The 25,131-nt window shown below is 38.5% G+C and overlaps 1 protein-coding gene and 1 pseudogene across 5 annotated transcripts in view; one reads left to right on the top strand and one right to left on the bottom strand.

Annotated features, from left to right (window-relative positions):
- The window catches only part of CDIN1 (CDAN1 interacting nuclease 1), a 235,866-nt gene that overhangs the window by 206,260 nt on the left and 4,475 nt on the right, over positions 1 to 25,131 (bottom strand). The window lies entirely within an intron of this gene.
- On the top strand, positions 19,759 to 20,326 carry LOC128588469 (60S ribosomal protein L17-like; annotated as a pseudogene).

The following is a 25,131-nucleotide window of genomic DNA, read 5'->3' as shown; positions in this document are numbered from 1 at the left end:
AGTCATTAAGCTGTTCACGTAGCAGCTCAACATATGTTGTATAAATGTCCTGTACCGAATAATTTATCAGATCTGACACAGTGCACATCATATTGTTTTATTTAATACACTTACTAAAATTTCATGGATCAGGCATCACTTCTGAAAGCACTGAGAAAGCACTAGAAAATATTTATTCACCTCCTGTGATTTATTTTGATTACCCTTACAGCCACATGATAAAGTAGAACTCACAAAATTACAAGGTTAAGGTTTACACAGCCATTGCTTCATATACTAAAATATAACAAATGGCTCCGTGTCTGTGTTATATTTTACTTTCATTTAGTGTTAAGTAGAACACTAGGCTAAGTACTTAACTGCCTACTGAATATTTTAATATTTTTAAGTAGACCCAGAGAGTGGGAGCTTAAGAAACAGTTTCAGGAAAGAACAGAAAGTCCTTTGTACGGTCCTAGTTAGAACGATATTGGCCAACAAGAACAAACGCCCTGCAAAGTCATCTTCTCCTCAAAAAAGATCATAAAAATAAGCACCAGCCCACATGAGGAAGTCAGCAAGAATGCACTGAATGTACAGGGTGAGACCCGAAAGGGAAGAGCTGGAAGACAAAAATCACAGCAAAACACACAGCTCCTAGCCAAGGGAATTCACTATCAGTTCAAATACAAAGAGAAATGTCTACGTTCCAAATGTGAGCAGGTAAAAGCAGGTAAACTATAACTACAATAGTCGAAGAGAAAAAAAAATTCTTACTGGATCTAATCTAACATTCCGAATACCAAAAAGAGAGGAGAGGAGGAACAGATGGGGAAATGAGGGCCAGGAAAGGAGAGCGGAGGGAGGGGAAAGAGGGAAGAAGGGAGGGGCGAAGGAAAGAGGAGGGCAGGGAATTGAACATGGCACCTGAGACTCTTTCATGCTTCTCCTTTAAAATGTTTTATTTGGGGGCAGGTCTCCCAGACAAAGAAAATGAAATTAAGAGGATGGGAGGTACAAAGATCAGAAACGGGAGGTACAACCCCCCCAGTGAGAAAGGGGAATATAGTTGGGCGGCGCCTGTGGCTCAGTCGGTAAGGCGCCGGCCCCATATACCGAGGGTGGCGGGTTCAAGCCCAGCCCCGGCCAAACTGCAACCAAAAAATAGCTGGGCGTTGTGGTGGGCGCCTGTAGTCCCAGCTGCTCGGGAGGCTGAGGCAAGAGAATCGCTTAAGCCCAGGAGTTGGAGGTTGCTGTGAGCTGTGTGAGGCCACGGCACTCTACCGAGGGCCATAAAGTGAGACTCTGTCTCTACAAAAAAAAAAAAAAAAAAAAAAAAGGGGAATATAGTTTTTCCAGGAAAAAAAACGTGAATGTTTGCTGGCTTGAGCATTTTTGAGAGAATTATTAAAAACTGTATCAGATCAACTATCTTAAAAAACTGTATCAGATCAACTATCAACTATCTTGAATACTAAGAAAAAAGGCTTTCAATTTCCAATGGGCTATTTTGTTTAAGATCTGGTAAAAATGAGATGAAGACAAGAAAATAACCTTTCTTAGGAACTAAGTTTCATTTCCGCCTGTGAGTGATAAAGTTAATGAGAACTGCCCTGAAGTATCCACAAGATAATAATCCTCCCCCGAGTAACACTCTCAGGTACCCAGAGAAGCTCCATATGTTTCAAGGTGTAGAGACGACAGTCCGAACGCAAGGTTCAAGCTTCTTAAACACTTCACCTTCCCACCGCATGACAGCACTGACAGTCAACGAGAAACTTCACGTGCAGCCAGAAAACCACAAAGCCATATAACGCTGCCTTGTGAGCCAGGCACTGGAGTGACTTTAGATGAATAACAGGTTATCGTAAAAATATGGAAGATTCTATCATACTGCACCCTCACAAAGGAAAGAAAAAGACGATGAAGTCACGTAGAGTTCAATACAAAAAAACAGTCAAATTCCAACCTCCCAAAAGAAAAGAACTAAAAATAGGAAAATAATCTTGCTCCGCTGAATGCAGGGTGATAATGGCACTTGGAAAATTCTAAGTAAAGAACAATTTAACTCTTACAGCTCCATGTCAGAGCAAAACCGCTTTGGCCACAGTGAAGGGTTTACGTGAAGGTGAGCTCCGGCTTTGAATTGGGGTGGGGGAAGGGAGGCTAAATATCAAAAAAATTCACTAGAGTTCACTGAGACCACTGGAGAAAAGAATGAGTTCGAGTGTTGCAAATTCTTGCTGGGCCCCTATCATCACCATCACTCTGGCATTTTATTTCTAAACAAGAAGTATATTTTACCTTTCTGAGATTATTTTCTGGTTACAAGCCAACCATTATGAACCTTTCAGTGATATTACTGAATGGGGCACTTAAAGGGATAAACAATTATAAAAATAACTCTGTCACAGGCGCATACATTTTATTTTATTTAGTGATGTAATAAGCTTAAGGGCATATATCAGGTCCAAAATGGTCTTGGTCATTAATTTAAGCAATAAATCATAGGTCTTGCCAACAATGAAGGCAAACAGATGCTAACAAGGAAATGTATTATTTAATATTGCCATGTGTTATAAAAATGTAAGTGTGTTTAAGACATGTCTTAAATCTTTATAATAATATGCATTTAATACATTACTGTTTTGACACATGCAGGAATCAGATTTATAGGTCCCATTCCGTAGCTTCTTCTTCTGTGAACATGAGAGCATATTCTGGATTGTTTTTAAGAGGGAAACCTTTAAAGTGCATGCTTGCAACAATACCTAATTGGTTGTCTTGCTGTTTTGTAGTAAATAACGTCAGCATTGAAACTCATTAAAAAGAATGAATCTACGTACTTTGCCTGAATATAAAAATAGATCATTGAAAAATTACTATTTTTAAAGAAACATTATGGCCTAAGAAAGTAGATGAGCACTTGTAAATCAAGTTGGTGACTAATTTTTTCGTATATTCATTTTAAACTGTCCTGAATGACCCTAGACAAAAGTTACTAACTTAATGAACAAGTTAACCACTACAATTCAATATTCAAAAATTTGGAAGTAAATAGCTAAGAAAAACCTTACTTTATATCTTCATGCAAAAATACTTAGAATCAAATACCAGTATCTCAAAAACAAAGTCTTTTAAAAATTAAATCCCTCTACCCATAAATTTGGCAAATCATGCCAAATGACCATATTCTTCCTCTAATATTCCCTCTCAGAGCAGGAGGTTTACATCCATTTACCATCAGGTTGAATTCTCTTAGGAAAAGTACTTGTGAGACAAGGGAATTGGGGGCTGAGAAATTAATCCAAAACCTCCTTTTTTCAAAAAAAAAAATGAGTTTTTTCACATCAAGGAGATGCTGACTCTGCTAAAAGCATTTTTTATTTGCAATTATTTTGTCTGAGTTTTCTTTTCAATCAACTCTCCTAACTGCCAGCATGGTCTTCCTCTCTTTTTTGGAGACAAGAGCCATGCTTTAGAACACTTGAGGAGGCAGTGCTTGGAGTATGGAAACTAAATATTCCTCATTAAATCTATTGAAGCAGATATTAAAAATGCATTTAATATACTGGCAATGGTCGCTGGGCACCGCTGACTGTGACAGGCCAGTTACTGATGATGTGCCGTCAGATGGCCTTCTCAGCAGGCGCCTGGGTCTCAGGCTGCTGAAGGACAGCAATATCTTCCCTTGTGTGTAAGCTCTATTCATCTCCCAAGTATTTACTAAATCACAGGCCTCTGCACACATAGCCCACGTTTCAGCGTATGCTAACAAATGATGGATGGCCACATCAATTCGTCATGTCCTGGAAGCATGGTTTCTTGCCATTCCAATCATCAAACCTCAGCGCTTCAGAGCTGATCAGTCCCGGGGAATATATTTTGCAGGCTCGATTAAAAGACTAGAAGAAGTTCTTTCCATTCGAGTCTCTGACACGCTCCTCAACCGTTTGTTGTTTCAACCAATCATTTGGGAAGAATATTCAATAGGTGTCCAGGTACTATAATACTGGTAAGTTTTTTTCCTGATGTTTGCTAACATGTAATTTCACCTAAGACAAAATGATCGAAGTAATCGACAGTGAGATATTTGACAGTAAAATTCCTGTTTTAAAATGATATTCCTTCTAGGTACAGGAGGTGAAACTTTAAAAATATTTTAGATCATCATATCATGCTATATCACATCGTAACATTAATATATGGATGAGCAAACGTACTTCAAAGAAACGTCTAAGGGAATAACCCTTCTGTAAATCACCTAAGCCGTTTAAGACAATAATCCACATAAGTTTGCTTAATTATAACCTAGACAAAGGCAAAAAACAGTTGAAAATTCTTCTGACAGTTCCAAAGTTAGATGACAAAAGTTCAACTTGTCAAAGAAAAAAATTTTCTTAGAAGAATGCATATTTTTAGTTACAAACTTATATATATCAGTTGTCTTTTCTACACGCCATAAGAACATTTTTATTTTTAGCTATAGCTTATCTATGGAACAGAAAAGAAAATAACACTTACACCTTTTCACTCAGAGGCAGTAAACTTCATAAAAACAGATGAACTTAGCACAACTAAACAGAAAGCTGAGCTCTGAGAAACTCAGCTGGTCTTAAAGAGCCCAACAACTTGCTATAAATAAGCTCCTTGAAATGCTAAATTTTTTTTTTGTTTGTTTTTTCACAAAGCACCAGACTCCCATTTAGCCAATAGCTAGGTGGGTCCCATTGCATCTTCGGTCAGCCTAAGCTCCACCACATTGTTCTCCCATTCACCTCAACCTTAACCTCAAGATTAAGCTCATTTTTATTGCGAACAAAGGTCATCTGTATTAGGTCAAAATTCAGAGTCCCTTGTCAGAAAAGGTTGATATATTCCAACCTTTCCTTCTCCGTGCATCAAATTTTTCATGGTAAAGTCATATTCAGCAGACAGTATATTCAGCAATTTATTGTGCCATTATAATACAGTGCAGAATACAATTGTCCAAAAAGCTATCATATGAATAAAATATTTTTCATACCTATGTACCAAATCTGGACTTCTTATACACCTTTAACAGATGAAATATGACTAACCAAGTTTTGTCTTCACACTTCAGAAGAGTTATTTGGCAAATAATTGTCCTCAAAATACAACCTAACATATAATTACAACTTTTACTTCCATAGTCTTTGGCAATTGGCAACATTTTTTTCAGAGTCATTTAAACTTTTCAATGTTGCCTTTTTAAAAATACAAAGATTCCTAACCTGGTTTAATGCTTGTATTCGAGTCTGACCTTGGTCATTTAAGTGAAGTAGGTCTAACCTAAAACCCTCTCTTTGACCTAGAACCTAGAGAAAGATAAGGCGTAGGAGGAGAAAATTCAGTCTCCCCCAATTCATTATTATTGCTATTATGTGATCAGCAGAACTACAAAACTAAGAATTCAAAGGAATCTTTGAAGGCAGCAATCTAGAAACATTGTAATTAATAAAAACCAAAGCTTTAAAAGCTTTAAGAAATAATAATCTATCTCTTTAAAAAGTTTATGTAACTTCTTTGTGTTTACCATAAAGTCTTTTCATAATCAGTGTTAGTATGAAGATTGTTTAAAGCAATCTTTTAAGATTTTTAAAAAGCACTAATTCTCCAAGCTTGGTGACTACCTATATTAAACACTTAAATCAATGTTGGCACTTAGGTGATAAATTGGGGTACCCTATAAAACCCCCATTTCCTGGAGGACTTACACCTGAACGCAGATATGGACTGGACTTAAGCTACTTCTTGATAAGCAGAACTGTGACTCCAAAATTGGTATTCACCCAAATATCCTTCATAAATGCATAACCACCTTCTTACCATATTGAAGCAACAAAGTAAAAGAACTTCCACATAGGGGTGGCTGTATACAAGAAAAGTAATTAAACAAAAAATACTTTAGAAGGGCTGGGTGTAGGCAAAATCTTTTCAGTTCTAAAATTCTGAGTCTAATTCTTATAAAATGTAAACACCATTGCTACAACCATCCTTTCATTAATAATGGTAACAATAACAACAGCAGTAGAGATGAGGGCCGTACCAGGAACTGCATGAATCATTTTACATGTACTATGTCATTTCAAGTTGGTAAGAACTCCATTTTTAAATAAGGACACAGAGGCACCAAGAGGTGGAGAAAGTTGCCAAAGGCTACCCAGCAAGAAGTCACGAAGCCAGAATTTACCTGCAGGTTTCCAGAAGTCACAGTTCCTTAAACGAATATATAAGACAGTAAAATTAAAAAACTGCCTCCTGGAGTTCACAATAATAGAGTTTTGCCTTCTATCCATAGATAAGATAATCAACAAGAGCTAAACAAAACACTCCCAGTGTAGCACAGGCTATGAACACTCGCAAGCACAGTACCACCTGGTCGGCTGGCTCACGTGGACCCCTCCCCACCCAGAACTCCACTTGCCATTCTAAAATGCTCACCTGATATTGTTCATTTTACTGTCCACTTCTGTTTTAGTTGTATGTTGTCATAGTCTTTTGCTACTGAGATGTACAAAAGAAATATACCTGAACGTACGGTAACTGAGTCTTTATAAAAGTGTACTAAATCAAATTAAAATCAATTAAGTCTCTTCCCATGTCTTATTTACTTTTCATATTGGAATAACTGCCGGTTGAAAATGTAACACCTAAGCTTAAAGTGTCTCTGGAAATAATTTCTGACCTGATAAACCCTCAGATGTGCCACTACAGCATTTCCAAATTCTTACAGAGAGTAAAGAATCACTGTCACGTCCCCACATTTAGCTAATTAATCTATCTTCCAAGAGATTAATTTTCCTAAATAAGACATGTAGGTACATCTTTTTTTAAAAAAAAATCAGGGAACATTTAAACTTCAGGTCAGTTCAACTTGAAGTTCATCATTCATGATGTCGACCATGAATATACCATTGTACTTAAAATACAGTAGATACTGCTAAGGCACAAGACCAGAATTCAAACTCTCACATTAACTACAGTGGGGAAATATTAAGGAGAAAGCCCCATACTCACAAAAATATATGTATTATAAAAATAAATGAAATACAGATGGAAGTATTTTGAATTAGTCCCCTTTCTGAAAAAAAATTAAAAATCAGAACAAATTGTGTTTAAAAATTTCAGTAAAAGTCACACCATGGAACCATAATGTACAAAAGTCTCAAATGGATAATGGTATGCAGTGGCCTGTGAGGCTTAACAGCTGCCTTTGCAGTAGGGGCTGTGTGTATGTGTGTGTGGGGTGGGGGGGGACAGTGGAGGCAGAAGGGGGAAGCCCAAGTTTGTGCTGTTTGCCAATGTCTGTGGTGTAAACACTTCCACCGGGATGAATTTCAAGCTACCAATACAAGGCTGTAGTTTGTAGTAGAGTCTGGTAAAGATGTTCACAATGAGCTCTCACAAGCTGGGAAGAGACAGCTCCGGCGTCCGCTGGCTGTAGGCCAAATTCAGCCCACACACTTGTTCTGTTTGGCCAGGAAAATGTTGGCCCACACAGTGTTTTAAAAATTCAAACAAATTGACATCATTTAAAACTCAGGATATTTTATTAAAAAAAAAAAAAAAAAAGCACATCTAGAGCTGCTTTCTAAAGAGTAGAAGGCCTGGCAGCCAGGGGCCCCCATTCTTGCACAGCCCTGGATGGCTGCCAGGTGACTGCACAGAACCACGCGTTCACTGAGCCACAGCCCCAACCAGGTCGGCCTCATTCTTTCCCCTGTTGTTGATACCTGCCTGGCCCCTGAAGGGCAAGAGTCTGTGATCTCTAACTGAAGAGCAGGAATGGAGAGGTTTGCCTCCACATGTGGAAATGGGGTCAAATCTCTGGGTAGTGCTCCTTCCTCAGTTACTGTATCTGTAACATTAACAGATTTAACCAGATTACCTGTAATAGCTACCTCAATCCAACTATGGATTGCTCTGTAAATTACTGAATCTGCATCAGAGAAGTAGGCCCTCTGGAACCCGTGTGGACAGTTCCAGATCTACCCACCAAAACATGCAAATAAAAATTCCAAGTGTCATAAACGAGGTCCAAGTATATGTTTACCTTTACATACATTTCAGTTGGCCTCAGAATATATGCATCTAGATAACTTCATCTATAAGGAAATTATGTTCAGGAGCTATTTGTCACATTCCTCATATAGGTTGTTACATACAGGCTCAACAAATCTGCGGGATTTTTACTGTTAACCAACAATGAGTCTCTCTAATATCCCCAGTCCATTCACCATCTTAGCTAAATGAGCCCTGAAGTGCAAGTTAATTTCAAATTTTATTAGCTTTCCCTACCGATATCATCAGTAAAAACAAACAGCAGAGTAATACACCTTAAGTAAAAGATGATATCCGCTTGGCAGAATTATAGACAGAAAATTTGAAAAAAAATATATACTGCCAGTCTAATTTCAAATGTAATTATAGGGAAGATACATTTAAATGATGTTGCACCTCCCAGATCCAATTTACAAAGGGGGCTAACCTACCAAAGTCTTCTGTACACCATGTTATAAGCTATAGAATTGAAAATGTGACAATCGCTGGGTGCTGTAATCCCAGCACTTGGGAGGCCGAGGCACCTGGACTGCCTGAGCTCAGGGTTCGAGAGCAGCCTGAGCCTGAGCGAGACCCCATTTCTAAAAGTAGCTGGGTGTTGTGGCAGGTGCCTGTAGTCCCAGCTACTTGAGAGGCTGAAGCAAGGAAATCACTTGAGCCCAAGAGTCTGTCTGAGGTTGCTGTGAGCTATGACACCATAGCACTCTACCAAGGGCAACAACATAAGACTCTGTCTCAAAAAAAAAGAAAAGAAAAAGAAAGAAAGAAAGAAAAAGAAAATGTGACAAGCAGTGTCACTCACTGTTCCTTGGAGTGACGGAAGCTTTGGGCTATGAGGAAGGGTGATTAACTCTTAGATATATGCTTCTTGAAAAGGGAATGATGGAAGGAAAAGTTGAGGCAGATATTAATTCCCCAAAATGACCAGGGAAGCGTGAGATTATCAGCAAGTACTATTTTTTTTTTTTTTTTTGTAGAGACAGAGTCTCACTTTATGGCCCTTGGTAGAATGCCGTGGCATCACACAGCTCACAGCAACCTCCAGCTCCTGGGCTTAAGCGATTCTCTTGCCTCAGCCTCCCAAGTAGCTAGGACTACAGGTGCCCGCCACAACACCCGGCTATTTTTTTGTTGCAGTTTGGCCAGGGCTGGGTTTGAACCCACCACCCTCGGCATATGGGGCCGGCGCCCTACTCACTGAGCCACAGGTGCCGCCCCCAGCAAGTACTATTTTTAATATGTGGGGGCACTCTGGTTTCAAACCATGGACCAAACAATCTGGGATCCCTTTATCTGCTCTGTTCCCCTAAGAAATGGAGAGCTGTCATTCACTTAGAAGTTCCACTCTAGTAACTTCAGTGTGTTCATCATCTAACCAGTTTAACAGAAGAAAGGAGAAGGGAGAAACATATCTTGAGTCAAACATGTGAAACATATCCTCTCAATAAAAGGACAATTAAAAATAAAATAAAGAATATTCTTGATCTATCTCCTATATGATTTTCCTACCAACACATGACTTATATATATTTAGGTCACTTTGCAGACTTAGCCTAAAAAAGTACTTGTATATTGATTGTTTTGTTTCTAAGGAAAATTCAACCAGTATGACAAAATTGCACAAAATGTGTAACAAAATCATAATGGTAAATTCTGTCAACATTTGTTGAAAGTTAAATAATAAAATATTATTAATCTATACTTCTATTGAATCCTTTTTTCCTAGGGAAATATATAGTTCCTCTTTATTACACAAGCAATCATTCTTGAAGTTTGACACCTGAATATAGATTTTAAAATGAAGTCTGGGAGCAGTGGCTCACTCCTGCAATCCCAGCACTCTGGGAGGCCAAGGCAGGTGGATTGCCTAAGCTCATGAGTTCAAGACAAGCCTGATCAAGAGCAAGACCCCTGTCTCTAAAAGAACAGCCAGGCATGGGCAGTGCCTGTGGCTCAAGGAGTAGGGCACCGGCCCCATATACCGGGGGTGGGAGGTTTAAGCCCGGCCCCAGCCAAAAACTGCAAAAAAAAAATAGACAGGTGTGGTGGTGGGCACCTGTAGTTCCAGCTACTTGGGAGGCTGGGGCAAGAGGATCACTTGAGCCTTAGAGTTTGAGGCTGCTATTAAGCTATGATGCCACAGCACTCTACTGGGGACAAGAAAGTAAAACTCTATCTTAACAAAAAAAAAAAAAGATTTAAAAATAAAGTCACTAGTCTAAAAACATGAAATTTAGCCCCAAAATCTAATAAAAAATACAATCAGCATGTGGATTCTTCTTAAAACAACAGTATCTGAGCCTTTCTTCAAATACTGCTTTATAGGAACTCAAGCTCACTTTCACAGCAACACAAATCCAGAGACAGATGTACAAATACCTGATAAAAACTATTTCTTTTAGAAAGCAAAAAGACCATACGTTAACAAAACAACCTTTCAGAAGAGTCTTTAAAGCTAAGTCAAAATGTAGCAAGAAAATAAAAACCTGAGAACAGAAGATTCTCCTCTAGGAGCAAGATGGCGGCCGAGTAACAGCTTCCTTGCATCTGGGCACCATGAGTCTGGAGAGATAGGACTCCAGGCATCTCTGCCTGGTGGGATCTGCCTATCATCACTCCTATGAGGATACAGGGAGTCAGCGAGAGACTTCTGGACCCCAAGAGGAGGATTAAAACAGTGGAAAACCGGCAAGTGGTCGCGTGTGTTCAATCCGTCTAAACTCGCCCACAACTTCCACAGGCCCAAGAATTTAAAAGGAAAATTAGGGCAAGGAAACAGATAAAAGAAATCACTCATGAGGAAGAATCAGCAGAAAACTCCAGGCAACATGAAGAACCAGTCTAGAACAACCCTACCAAGGGACCATGAGGTAGCTACTGCAGAGGATTCCACCTGTAAAGAAATGTTAGGAATGACAGAAAGGGAATTTAGAATACACATGTTGAAAACAATGAAAGAAATGATGGAAACAATGATTGCTAATAAAGTGGAAAATAAACAAAAGGAAATCCAAAAACAGAATCAAATAAGAGATGAACGATATGAAGAATATAAAAAGGATATAGCAGACCTGAAGGAACTGAAACAGTCAATTAGAGAACTTAAAGATGCAATGGAAAGTATCAGCAACAGGTTAGACCATGCAGAAGAAAGAATTTCAGAGGTAGAAGACAAAGTTCTTGAGATAACTCAGACAGTAAAAGAGGCAGAAAAGAAGAGAGAGAAAGCAGAACGTTCACTGTCAGAATTATGGGACTTTATGAAGCGTTCCAACATACAAGTTATAGGAATTCCAGAAGGGGAAGAAGAATGCCCCAGAGGAATGGAAGCCATACTAGAGAATATTATCAAAGAAAATTTCCCAAACATCACCAAAGATTCTGACACACTGCTTTCAGAGGGATATCGGACCCCAGGTCGCCTCAACTCTAACCGAGCTTCTCCAAGACACATTGTGATGAACCTGTCCAAAGTCAAGACAAAAGAAAAGATTCTGCAAGCTGCCAGGAGTAAGCGCCAGTTGACCTACAGGGGCAAATCCATCAGAGTGGCCGCAGACTTCTCTAATGAAACTTTCCAAGCAAGAAGACAATGGTCATCTACCTTTAATCTACTTAAACAGAACAATTTTCAGCCCAGAATTCTGTACCCTGCTAAGCTAAGCTTCAAAATTGACGGAGAAATCAAATCATTTATGGATATACAAACATTGAGGAAATTTGCCACAACAAGACCAGCTCTACAGGAAATACTTCAACCTGTTCTGCACACTGACCACCACAATGCATGAGCAGCAAAGTAAGAACTCAGAAATCAAAGGACAGAACCTAACCTCCACACTGATGCAAAAGATAAAACCAAGCAATGGACTCTCACCAAATAAGACGAATAGAATACTACCACACTTATCAATTATCTCAATAAATGTCAATGGCTTGAATTCCCCACTGAAGAGACATATATTGGCTGACTGGATTAAAAAACACAAGCCATCCATTTGCTGTCTGCAAGAAACACACCTGGCTTCAAAAGACAAATTAAAGCTCCGAGTCAAGGGTTGGAAGACAATTTTTCAGGCAAATGGAATTCAGAAGAAAAGAGGAGTTGCAATCTTATTTTCAGATACATGTGGATTTAAAGCAACTAAAGTCAAAAAAGACAAAGATGGTCACTTTATATTGGTCTAGGAATAACTACAACAAGAAGACATTTCAATTCTAAATATTTACCCACCCAATTTAAATGCTCCCAGATTCTTGAAGCAGACCTTACTCAGTCTGAGCAATATGATATCTGATAATACCATCATAACAGGGGACTTTAACACTCCTCTTACAGAGCTGGACAGATCCTCTAAACAGAAATTAAACAAAGATATAAGAGATTTAAATGAGACCCTAGAACACCTATGCTTGATAGACGTATATAGAACACTCCACCCCAAAGATAAAGAATATACATTCTTCTCATCACCCCATGGAACATTACCCAAAATTGATCATATCCTGGGAAACAAAACAAATATCAACAGAATCAAAAGAATTGAAATTTTACCTTGTATCTTCTCAGACCATAAGGCAGTAAAGGTGGAACTCAACTCTAACAAAAATGCTCAACCCCACCCAAAGGCATGGAAATTAAACAATCTTCCGTTGAATAACAGATGGGTGCAGGAAGAAATAAAACAGGAAATCATTAACTTCCTTGAGCATAAGAACAATGAAGACACAAGCTACCAAAACCTGTGGGATACTGCAAAAGTAGTTTTGAGATAAAAATTCATCGCTTTACATGCCTACCTTCGAAAAACAGAAAGAGAGCACATCAACAATCTCACAAAAATCTTATGGAATTGGAAAAAGAAGAACAATCTAAGCCTAAACTCAGTAGAAGAAAAGAAATATCCAAAATCAAATCAGAGATCAATGAAATTGAAAACAAAAGAATCATTCAGAAAATTAATGAAACAAGGAGTTGGTTTTTTGAAAAAATAAATAAAATAGATAAACCATTGGCCAGACTAACTAGAAATAGAAAAGTAAAATCTCTAGTAACCTCAATCAGAAATGATAAAGGGGAAATGACAACTGATCCCACAGAGATACAAGAGATCATCTCTGAATACTACCAGAAACTCTATGCCCAGAAATTTGACAATGTGAAGGAAATGGATCAATATTTGGAATCACACCCTCTCCCTAGACTTAGCCAGGAAGAAATAGAGCTCCTGAACAGACCAATTTCAAGCACTGATATCAAAGAAACAATAAAAAATCTTCCAACCAAAAAATGCCCTGGACCAGATGGCTTCACACCAGAATTCTATGAAACCTTCAAGGAAGAGCTTATTCCTGTACTGCAGAAATTATTCCAAAAAACTGAGGAAGAAGGAATCTTCCCCAACACATTCTATGAAGCAAACATCACCCTGATACCAAAACCAGGAAAAGACCCAAACAAAAAGGAGAATTTCAGACCAATCTCACTCATGAATATAGATGGAAAAATTCTCAACAAAATCCTAGCCAATAGATTACAGCTTATCATCAAAAAAGTCATTCATCATGATCAAGTAGGCTTCATCCCAGGGATGCAAGGCTGGTTTAACATACGCAAGTCCATAAACGTTATCCACCATATTAACAGAGGCAAAAATAAAGACCACATGATCCTCTCAATAGATGCAGAAAAAGCATTTGATAAAATCCAGCATCCTTTTCTAATTAGAACACTGAAGAGTATAGGCATAGGTGGCACATTTCTAAAACTGATTGAAGCTATCTATGACAAACCCACAGCCAATATTTTACTGAATGGAGTAAAACTGAAAGCTTTTCCTCTTAGAACTGGAACCAGACAAGATTGTCCTCTGTCACCTTTACTATTCAACATAGTGCTGGAAGTTCTAGCCAATACAATTAGGCAAGACAAGGAAATAAAGGGAATCCAAATGGGAGCAGAGGAGGTCAAACTCTCCCTCTTTGCTGACGACATGATCTTACACTTAGAGAACCCCAAAGACTCAACCACAAGACTCCTAGAAGTCATCAAAAAATACAGTAATCTTTCAGGATATAAAATCAATGTCCACAAGTCAGTAGCCTTTGTATACACCAATAACAGTCAAGATGAGAAGCTAATTAAGGACACAACTCCCTTCACCATAGTTTCAAAGAAAATGAAATACCTAGGAATATACCTAACGAAGGAGGTGAAGGACCTCTATAAAGAAAACTATGAAATCCTCAGAAAGGAAATAGCAGAGGATATTAACAAATGGAAGAACATACCATGCTCATGGATGGGAAGAATCAACATTGTTAAAATGTCTATACTTCCCAAAGCAATCTACCTATTCAACACCATTCCTTTAAAAGTACCTACACCGTACTTTCAAGATTTGGAAAAAATGATTCTGCGTTTTGTATGGAACCGGAAAAACCCCCGTATAGCTAAGGCAGTTCTTAGTAATAAAAATAAAGCTGGGGGCATCAGCATACCAGATTTTAGTCTGTACTACAAAGCCATAGTGGTCAAGACAGCATGGTACTGGCACAAAAACAGAGACATAGACACTTGGAATCGAATTGAAAACCAAGAAATGAAACTAACATCCTACAACCACCTAAACCTCGATAAACCAAACAAGAACATACCTTGGGGGAAAGACTCCCTATTCAATAAATGGTGTTGGGAGAACTGGATGTGTACATGTAAAAGACTGAAAGTGGACCCACACTTTTCCCCACTCACAAAAATTGATTCAAGATGGATAAAGGACTTAAATTTAAGGCAGGAAACAATAAAAATCCTCAAAGAAAGCATAGGAAAAACACTGGAAGATATTGGCCTGGGGAAAGACTTCATAAAGAAGACTGCCATGGCAATTGCAACAACAACAAAAATAAACAAATGGGACTTCATTAAACTGAAAAGCTTCTGTACAGCTAAGGAGACAATAACCAAAGCAAAGAGACAACCTACACAATGGGAAAGGATATTTGCATATTTTCAATCAGACAAAAGCTTGATAACTAGGATCTATAGAGAACTCAAATTAATCCACATGAAAAAAAGCCAACAATCCCATATATCAATGGGCAAGAGACATGAATAGAACTTTCTCTAAAGATGACAGACGAATGGCTAACAAACACATGAAAAAATGTTCATCATCTCTATATATTAGAGAAATGCAAATCAAAACAACCCTGAGATATCATCTAACCCCAGTAAGAATGGCCCACATCACAAAATCTCAAAACTGCAGATGCTGGCGTGGATGTGGAGAGAAGGGAACACTTTTACACTGCTGGTGGGACTGCAAACTAGTACAACCTTTCTGGAAGGAAGTATGGAGAAACCTCAAAGCACTCAAGCTAGACCTCCCATTTGATCCTGCAATCCCATTACTGGGCATCGACCCAGAAGGAAAACAATCCTTTTATCATAAGGACACTTGTACTAGACTGTTTATTGCAGCTCAATTTACAATCGCCAAAATGTGGAAACAGCCTAAATACCCACCAACCCAGTAATGGATTAACAAGCTGTGGTATATGTATACCATGGAATACTATTCAGCCATTAAAAAAAATGGAGACTTTACATCCTTCATATTAACCTGGATGGAAGTGGAAGACATTATTCTTAGTAAAGCATCACAAGAATGGAGAAGCATGAATCCTATGTACTCAATCTTGATATGAGGACAATTAATGACAATTAAGGTTATGGGGGGGGGAAGCAGAAAGAGGGATGGAGGGAGGGGGGTGGGGCCTTAGTGTGTGTCACACTTTATGGGGGCAAGACATGATTGCAAGAGGGACTTTACCTAACAATTGCAATCAGTGTAACTGGCTTATTGTACCCTCAATGAATCCCCAACAATAAAAAAAAAAAATAAATAAATACATAAAATGCTAAAACAGAAAAAAAAAAAAAAAAAAGAAAAGAAAAGAAAAACCTGAAATCTTATGGAACAAAATTTCATACAGAATATACATGAAATAATCAAACTCTTTTCTTAGGCATTCCTAAATACTCTAAATGATCAATACAGAAATAATTCTAGATATCTTTGCTGTGTACATGAATTCATATTATCTATAGAGATCATGTAAATTAATCACACTTCCTTGGTAAAACCACAAATAGAATTTCCAGTTTAATAAAAGACTTTTTCTCTCTGTCTAAGCTATTCCCACTCATTATTCTGGAACTCAGGTCCACCACAACATTATCAGAAGTGTAGAAAATTGACCACAAATTGAGCAGCAACTCTCAATTCAACTGAGAGAAACAAGGCCAAGAGGAATATTTCAATTAAGTAAACCAAGCTCTACAATATTAATTTAATTATACATTGCAATGCTCCACAGTGAATCTGAAAAATCAGTGAATCAAGGTTAAAAAAAATTGTTTAAGTGCCACTAAATATCACTGTGAAAGAGTTAAAGCAAGTTTCTGACATTAGTGCTACATTTAACTGCTAATCAAATCTTACCTGTTCACACTCAGACAATCAACTGATCTATGTAAAAACATTTTTATTTTCTGCAAAGCTTTGCCCTTTGTTTTAAAGCAAAACTGCATTTTATAGGTTTCAAAAGATGTTACTCAGACATTTCTTCTACTGTAGACCAGCTACTAAATTATAATAATCATATTTGCCATTCTTTAAAAACTCGGCAAGAGCTCTACATTATGCTAATGTAATGTTTTACATGCCTTCTACCTCCTAATCCTCACCACAGCCTTAAGGAACTGAACATGGAGAGGCAACTCTTCCTCCAGAGTGAGAGGAAGATTCTGAAGCCAGACTCTACTCGAGTTTGAATCCTGCTTCCTCTACATCGTACCTGATGGTCTTTACCTCTCCTTCTATAGATCAGTCAACTGTAACGCAGATATAAACAGGTAGACTCAAATCATTCCTAGCAACAAATTGCTACAGGAAGCAGTAACAATGGAACAGGAGGCCACCTATGGAAAAATTGGACTTCTTAAAACGCATCATGTGGGTTTTTTTGTTGGGGGGGGTTGATCAAAAAAAGACAACTACAGCCCAATGGCAGCACGAAATTAAACAAAGCCACCTCAAATAAATGTAAAAGCCAAGTAAAATTTTTCTGCTTTTCCTAGCCAAGTTCCTTAGCTACTCTACTCCTAACCAGATTAGACATCTAAGTTCACCACCCAGAACTATCAAGTTCAACAAAGGCAAATATCAGCCTTAACTCCAGTTTTCTGGTAGAGATAGGTGAAGATTTCAAGAAGATGACCAGATTATTGGTTTAAGCATAGTCTGCCCAGAAGAACATGTTTCCTAACTACTACTTTTGAGATCTTACTAGGAAAAGAAATTTAAAATGTGTCCTATGGGTCAATGATGAACCGTGTTGAAATCTAAGAGGAGAAATACTTTTCCAAGACAGAAAAAACTTCTGCTCACAAATGTGGAGGCACCACTAAAAAAACCTGAGACCGGATCTCTAGGGGCAAAGACATGTCCGTAGGGTACAGACACTCGTTTACTTAAAGATTTATGGTATTAAGAGCTTGATTTGTGACTCGTCGGTACAGCAACTAAATAGCTAACGTATGGTAAGGGAAGTCAGGGGAAAATTAAACTCATGCCAAAAGGGCTTCATTGGCCAGCAAAAGAATTTCCAATAAAGGTATATGTCCCCTAAGAATCCTATTTAACTAACCATGTCTGAACTATTCAAAAAACCCTTTGGTTTCTAACATTCTACAGTTTTAATGTCTCCTAGCCATTGGATATACCATAAAGTCTTTCATCAGACTACAACTTAAATGTAAAATTACTTAACTACATTATCTTATCTGGGTTTTGTTGTTGCTTATTTGTTTTTAACATGTGTTCTTGCTATGTTGCCCCATAACAAATGGAGTGCAGTAGCTATACACAAATATGATCATGGTACACTACAGCCTCAAAATCCTGGGCTCACGTAATTCTCCCACCTCATCCTCCCAAGTGGATGCTAAAATCAGCAGGGAAATGTGTGATGAGAAACAGGATATTTATATAGCCTCAAAGCATATCCCCACAAAGGACTTATTAAGTAGGAAAGGAACAATAGTAACTTTACAGTGTAGTTATAACTATAATAGTAAAAAAAAATAAATAAATAACAACCAAAAAACCCCGTAATAGGGCAGTGCCTGTGGCTCAGTGAGTAGGGCGCCGGCCCCATATGCCGAGGGTGGTGGGTTCAAACCCAGCCCCAGCCAAACTGCAACAAAAAAATAGCCGGGCGTTGTGGCGGGCGCCTGTAGTCCCAGCTGCTCGGGAGGCTGAGGCAGGAGAATCGCGTAAGCCCAAGAGTTAGAGGTTGCTGTGAGCCGTGTGATGCCACGGCACTCTACCCGAGGGCGGTACAGTGAGACTCTGTCTCTACAAAAAAAAAAACAAAAAACCCATAATAGTACTTTAGAACTACCATCTCCCGGGCACAAATCAAGGCCAGGGCACCGTAACTGTACTAGGAGTCACCATACTCTTCACTACCACAAACTGGTGGGAGAAAAGGGGGAAAAAGAAGAAAAAAATTTTCACTTAAGAATATTCACTTATTCATTTTATTAAACTTAAACCCTTAAAGATACATCTTTTTAACATTCTGTGGGACAAAACAGGAAGTAAATATAAAGCACATCTACTTCATATTGAAGTATGATGGTTGTCACAGGGGAAAACACTTGTGTGACTAAGGGTGTTTCTACAGAACACCATTTTTACTTGAATGAAAAGGTTTGACACTATACATGTGCAAAAATAAATTTATTCTTGAAATGAACAAAGTATGATTATTTAGATTTAAGTATAATGGCATCTTCTTAAAAGTAAACAATGTAAGCCTGTCATGCCAAGGAAAACAACTGGTAGCATTTGTGGCCAATAATAAAATTTGGGCTTTCAAGGAAAAAGCCAAATACTAGAAAGCTCATATCTACCACCATAAGCTTGACAGCTTCAAATCTGACAGACTTCTGAAAGGATCAATGGTAATATTAACAAATGTGATTTCTGGATATTGTCCAATGAAAGGTGACATCTGTAAGATCTGCAAAACTCACAACCAACATTTTACAAATGAACAATCATGATGATAAAAATCATGCATGGGCAAAAGATCCATTCTAAGTTCAAAATAGGCCACGAGATTGTAATGTAACTGAGTGTGAAAAGTTTCTTCATAGGGTTTAAGTTTCCAAATTGGAATTAACCTTTAAGGATATACCACTTGTTAGGCTTTACAAGATAACAAAAATATTTACAATTATCAGAAAAACCTATTAAGTTACTCTTCTTTTTTACGACTATACATCTGTCAAGGACCAGAACGTCATCATATTTATTAATCAAAAATAACATACCAGGAGGGTAATTGGTGGGACCACACCTACGGTGCATCTTACAAGGGTACATGTGAAATTTACTAAATGTAGAATACAAGTGTCTTAACACAATAACTAAGAAAATTCCATGAAGACTATGTTAACCAGCTTGATGAAATTATTTCAAATTGTATATAAAACCAACACATTATACCCCATGATTGCATTAATGTACACAGCTATGATTTAATAAAAAAATAAATAAATAAAAACAAAAATAACATACCATAGCTCTTCCCCTAAGTGGCCTGAGCTGATCAATGAAAATGGTTCGCTATTCACTTGACCCAGAAAACCTCACAAAGTCCTGCAAGTCAAGTGGCTCATTTTAAGAATACACGTGAAACTGCCCAAGCCATCAAGAGTATGCATATATGAAAAGCCACCAAGTACCTGAAGGATGTCACCTTTAAGAAACAATGTGTAACATTCCAACGTTAACAATGGTGGAGTTGGTAGGTGTGCCCAGGCTAAACAATGGGGCTAGACACAGGGTTGGTGGCCCAAAAAGAGTGCTGAATTTTTGCTGCATATGCTTAAAAATACAGAGAGTGATGCTGAACCTAAGGGTTTAGATGTAGATTCTCTGGTCATTGAGCATATCTAAGTGAACAAAGCACTCAAGATGTGTCGCTGAACTTATAGAGCTCATGGTTGCATTAACCCACACATGAGCTCCCCCTGCCACATTGAGATGATCCTTACTGAAAAGGAACAGACTGTTCCCAAAGCAGAAGAAGAGGTGGCACAGTAGAAAAAGATATCCCAGAAGAAACTGAAGAAACAAAAACTTATGGCACGGGAATAGATGCAACAAAAAATAAATGCAAATAACAATAAAAGGAGAAAAAAAATACCACAACAAGTTGAATGCAGAAGCAGATATCTCTCCCTTAGGGCATTAAAAGAGATGTGTGAAAGTATAAAGCAATGTTATTTTCTCATCACTTTTTATAAATTATGGTTATTACTCATAAATGTGTTAACAAGTAATGAGTTTATTCTTTAAAATAAATAAAATAAATATCTTTAAAATTTCTACATTTTAATTTATATTTCGGTAAATATCAACAGATATAACGGACACAGACAAAAATTCTTTGAGGTCTTCAATACTTTTTCAGAGTGTAAAGGGATTCGGAGAACAAACAGCTGGAAGACTTAGGATATAGTTATTCCCAACTTCTGAGAGTCTAAATTAAGGAATAAACAGGTTTGAAGATGGCGGCCGAGTAACAGCTTCCCTACAACTGGACATGGTGAGTCTGGGGAGATAAGACTCCAGGCATCTCTGGCTGGTGGGATCTGCCTATAATCATCCCTTTGACGATACAAGGAGTCAGGAAGGGACTTCTGGACTACAAGAGAAGGACAAAAAACAGTGGAAAACTGGCAAGTGGTTGCGTGTGTTCGATCAACCTAATCCCGCTGGCAGCCATAAGTACAAGCAGCAGTGAGACTGCAAATCGGAAAGGCCTTACCTATGAACTGTTTTGGTGTGTTTGGACTTGGCACTCAGTCGAACTGCCCTGGGGAGAGCTTGAGCAGGAGTGCAGAGAACTTTGGGCATTGTCTAGGGCCCCAGACTGAGCCGCTGAGCCGGACGGAGCTAATAATGTTCGGCTATGGGTCACAGGGAGCCATTGTGAGAGAACTGCCCCAGCAAGCTCCACCCGCAGGGTCGCAGAAGAAGGATCGGGCAGGAGCTAGTAACCGAGAGACTGAGCAGCCTAAAGGTGGAGACTGAGCTGCCTTACAGCCTTAACCCTCAGGAGCAGAGTGAGACCAGTTTTGGCACACTGGAGCCTTGGGCTATTGCCCTGGGTAGAGTAGAGTACCTTGGCATCACAGCCCATAGCAACCTCAAACTCCTGGGCTTAGTGCCACCTGGACCTCCATAAGAGCTGCACCGTGACCCCGGAACCACACCCGCTGGGCCTCTGCATGCCCTGACCAGGAACTGCGGGAGCTACGCAACCCTGCATCCTCTTTCCGGTACCCTCCCTGCCTCCACACGGCCCACTCATCTGGCCAGGGACTCTGTTAGCCGCGTGCCCTCCAGAGCCCTCCCTGCCTCTGCGCAGAGTCCTTCCCCTGGCCAGAACTGCTAGAGCCTTGGGCTCACTGTGCCTAAGTCACTGGGCGCCAGGCACTCCAAGAACCATGCACACCAACTCCCGCCCTGTTGCTGGATATGGTTGTGTCACACTCCAGAGCTGCTTCACAACCAGAACTCCCCAGCTGGGCAGCCCAAGAGGAACTACACAGGGTCACTCCCTACAAAGATCCAGCAACAATAGAGTGATCCTGCTGGGGTCTAATCTTGTAGAGACAACTCCCCAACTCTGAGGCAACAGTGAAAAACAATCATGAGGCGAAAACAAGAGAAAAACTCTGGCAATATGAATAATCAGAGTAGATCAACTCCCCCAAGGATCAATGGGGCAGACACAGCACAACATCCCATGCACAGACAAATAGCTGAGATGTCAGAAATCGAATTCACAATCTGGATAGCAAATAAGATCAAATTAGAATTCCAAGCAATAACCCAAAAGATGTCTCAAGAATTCAACGAATTCAAAGACCAAAATACCAAAGAGTTTGACACATTGAGACAAGAAGTTGCAGCCCTCAACGATCTGAGAAACACAGTAGAATCCCTCAGTAACGGATGGAGCAAGCAGAAGAAAGGATTTCTGACATTAAAGACAAAGTTTTCAAATGCTCCCAAACTCTCAAAGAGGAAGAGAAATGGAGGGCAAAAACAGATCACTCTCTCAGAGAGCTCTGGGATAATTCAAAGAAAATCAATATTCGACTTATAGGGATCCCTGAAAGCAATGAAGTGTCTTCACAAGGCATAGAGCCTCTTCTCCATGAGATTATGAAGGAGAACTTTCCAGACATGCCAAGATACTGAAATTCAGATAGCAGACAGTTTCAGAACTCCAGCACTACTCAACCCAAATAAGACATCCCCCAGACACATCATAATCAATTTCCCTAAAGTTAATATGAAGGAGAAAATTCTGACAGCAGCCAGATGAAAGAAATCCATCACCTACAAGGGCAAGAATATTAGAATAACTGCAAATCTCTCTGCTGAAAACTTTCAAGCTAGAAAAGGATGGTCATTGACTTTTAATCTCCTAAAACAAAATAAATTTCAACCCAGGATCTTGTACCCAGTTAAACTGAGTTTCACTTATGATGGAGAAATTAAATACTTCCATGATATTCACATGTTGAAGAAATTCGCCATAACTAAACCAGCTCTCCAGGATATTCTCAGACCTATCCTCCATAAAGACAAGCGTAATCCTTCACCACAAAAGTAAACCCACCCAGAAAAGTTTGATCAAATTCCAAATTCTACAGTCGCAAAAGTATTAAAAATGTCCACCAGACTCTCGAAAGGCTTATCAATATTCTCAATTAACGTGAAGGGTTTAAATTGTACTCTAAAGAGGCATAGGTTGGCTGACTGGATACAAAAACTCAAGTCAGACATCTACTGAATACAAGAATAGCATCTTACATTAAAAACAAATATAGACTCAAGATGAAGGGATGGTCATCTATACTCCAGGCAAATGGAAAGCAGAAAAAAGCAGGCATTGCAATCCTATTCACAGATGCAATAGGCTTTAAACCAACCAAAATAAGGAAGGATAAGGATGGACACTTCATATTTGTTAAAGATAATACTCAATATGATGACATTTCAATTATTAATATTTATGCACCCAACAAGAATGCACCTCAATTTATAAGAGAAACTCTAACAGACATGAGCAACTTGATTTCCTCCAATTCCATAGTAGTTGGAGATTTTAACACCCCTTTAGCAGTCCTGGATAGATCCTCCAAAAAGAAGCGAAGCAAAGAAATTTTAGATTTAAAATGAACCATTCAACATCTGGTCTTAACAGACATCTACAGAACATTTCATCCCAATAAAACTGAATACACATTCTTCTCATCAGCCAACGGAACATACTCTAAAATCGACCACATCCTAGGCCACAAATCTAACCTCAGCAAATTTAAAAAAAATAGAAATCATTCCTTGCATCTTCTCAGACCATCATGAAATAAAAGTTGAACTCAATAACAACAGGAACCTGCATATCCATACAAAAACATGGAAGCTAAACAACGTTATGCTGAATGATAGATGGGTTATAGATAAGATTAAGAAGGAAATCACCAACTTTTTGGAACAAAACAACAATCAAGACACGAATTACCAGAACCTCTGGGATACTGCAAAGGCAGTCCTAAGAGGGAAATTTATAGCACTGCAAGCCTTCCTCAAGAAAATGGAAAGAGAGGAAGTTAACAACTAAATGGAACATCTCAAGCAACTGGAAGAACACTCCAACTCCAACCCTAGCAGAAGAAAAGAAATAACCAAAATCAGAGCAGAATTAAATGAAATTGAAAACAAAAGAATTATACAACATATCAAAAGTTGGTTTTTTGAAAAGATCAATAAAATAGATAAACCTTTGGCCAACCTAACCAGGAAAAAAAGAGTAAAATCTCTAATTTCATCAATCAGAAATGGTAATGATGAAATAACAACAGACCCCTCAGAAATTCAAAAAATCCTTAACGAATACTACAATAAACTCTACTCTCAGAAATAGGAAAATCTCAAAGAAATCAACCAATGCCTGGAAGTACACCACCTACCAAGACTTAGCCAGAATGAAGTGGAAATGTTGAACAGGCCTATATCAAGCTCTGAAATAGCATCAACTATACAAAATCTCCCTAAAAAGAAAAGCCCAGGACCAGATGGCTTTACGTCAGAATTCTACCAAACCTTTAAAGAAGAACTACTACCTATATTACTAAACCTCTTGCAAAATATAGAAAAAGAAGGAATATTACCCAATACATTCTATGAAGCAAACATCCCCTTGATCCCCAAACCAGGGAAAGACCCAATAAGAAAAGAAAATTATAGACCAATATCATTAATGAATATTGATGCTAAAATACTCAATAAGAGCCTAACAAACAGAATCCCACAACACATCAAAAAAATTATACACCACAACCAAGTGGGATTTATCCCAGGGTCTCAAGGCTGGTTCAATATACATAAATCTATAAATGTAATTCAGCACATAAACAAACTAAAAAATAAGGACCACATGATTCTTTCAATTGATGCAGAAAAAGGTTTTGATAATATACGGCATCCCTTCATGATCAGAACACTTAAGAAAATCGGTATAGAAGGGATATTTCTTAAACTAATAGAGGCCATCTACAGCAAACCCACAGCCAATATCGTATTGAATGGAGTTAAATTGAAATCATTTCCACCTAGATCAGGAACCAGGCAAGGTTGCCCATTGTCTCCATTGCTCTTTAACATTATAATGGAAGTTTTAGCCATTGCAATTAGGAAAGAAAAGGCAATCAAGGGTATCCACATAGGGTCAGAAGAGATCAAACTTTCACTCTTCGCAGATGATATGATCGTATATCTGGAAAACACTAGGGATTCTACTACAAAACTTTTAGAAGTGATCAAGGAATACAGCAATGTCTCAGACTACAAAATCAACACCCATAAATCCGTAGCCTTTATAGATACCAACAATAACCAAGCAGAAAAA

This window comes from Nycticebus coucang, chromosome 6 (assembly GCF_027406575.1).
Source record: "Nycticebus coucang isolate mNycCou1 chromosome 6, mNycCou1.pri, whole genome shotgun sequence".
NCBI lineage: Eukaryota > Metazoa > Chordata > Mammalia > Primates > Lorisidae > Nycticebus > Nycticebus coucang.
The sequence above is the reverse complement of the archived record's forward strand: the minus strand, read 5'-3'. Positions and strand labels throughout refer to the sequence as shown.